Source organism: Capsicum annuum, chromosome 2 (genome assembly GCF_002878395.1).
Source record: "Capsicum annuum cultivar UCD-10X-F1 chromosome 2, UCD10Xv1.1, whole genome shotgun sequence".
NCBI lineage: Eukaryota > Viridiplantae > Streptophyta > Magnoliopsida > Solanales > Solanaceae > Capsicum > Capsicum annuum.
In genome coordinates, this window is record NC_061112.1 from 125,598,817 (window position 1) to 125,600,267 (window position 1,451).

The window sequence follows — 1,451 nt, forward strand, 5'->3', positions numbered from 1 at the left end:
ATCACTTGCATTTTTCTATCGAGTCTTTAGCCGTACACAATTCACACGCTGTGGTACACCAAGGGGTGTACTGCACTCCTCCGAACCTTCTTTGGATTCTTAGTTTCAAAGTTGGTGCAGTTAGGTTAGTGCACCTTCTCACAAATATTCAGTCCCACTCTTGAACATTTAAGGGAAAATCCTAGTCTAGTAGTAGGTCATATTGCATATACCTTAGGCGGGACGGTCCAAGGTATCGTCTTCGCAACTAGGAAGCCACCCTTTAGTCAAAAGGTTATGAAGCCTTTATGACATATTTTGTGTTAGAAATGATTCAAATAATCCAGAAATTGAATATTAATGGACTCAGAACAATCAAATTGGCCTTCTTTTACTCTTTCTTCATTCGACATCATTTTCACGTCAATAGACATAAAGTATTACCCAAACTAACCAACATTTGACACTATTTTCACGAATACAGAGTCTTGTTAAAAATCCACTTCACAAATATCTTTCTCAGAGTCCATGAAAGTCGAGTGTTCTAAAAATGCTTTGCTTTCGTTCGACTTTCTCTTCAAGTCCGCAGATAGGAATGTCACTAAAAACTCCACCTACGTCTAACTTTTTCTTTTTTGATCCAAACTAGAGTGGAATGTCGTCAAGCATTCTTCCAATGTTTGATTAATTTTTCTAGTCAACAGACGTAGAATATTATTCAAAACTCTACGATTATTTGACACCCTTCTTCAAAATAATGAATGTGGAATATTATTAGTCTTTACCCACTTCTAACTCTTTCTAGCCAATGAGCGTGAGGCATCGTCGATATTTATCCTCCGTTCGATATCTCTACCACAAGATCCCCTTTCATCAATAACGAGACTTGAGATACTCACTCTTTTAAAGGCATCATTTTAGCCTGCTTCTATCAATTTTTATCGACTATATAGGCCTCTTTTAGCTGCCCTTGTTGGATACATTCCCTCTTCAAGAAAACTTAAAATTGTTCTGAATGCAAGATGTATCAAAATCTAGATTCATCTATATCAATTTGTTTGGACGAAGGCCTACCTCTGGCAAAATGAGGCTCCACAATATAAGATACGCTTACTCGACGTTGTTTGAATGTGCTTGTCCATCGACATAAACTAACTCTTGAACTTTCATTTGTGAGGTTGATTGTATTGATCGATAGAACTAGCCGACTTAAGCTATTTAATGAACACCAATATCATCGACCCAACCAGAAGTGTTCCAACGCTGGCAAACGTATCAGGAATTTTTAAAAGATAAGATAATGAACGTATACTTCTTTTGGAGCAACAACTCAAGACGTTAAGAGGAGAACTACACCAAGGAAAGGATCCCACACATCCATCCACGGCTACTCTACCGCGCCCTCCTAATTTTTTATCACTAGAAACTCTAATACCGAAATGCTATCAGTCAGTACAACCTCCCACAACCAT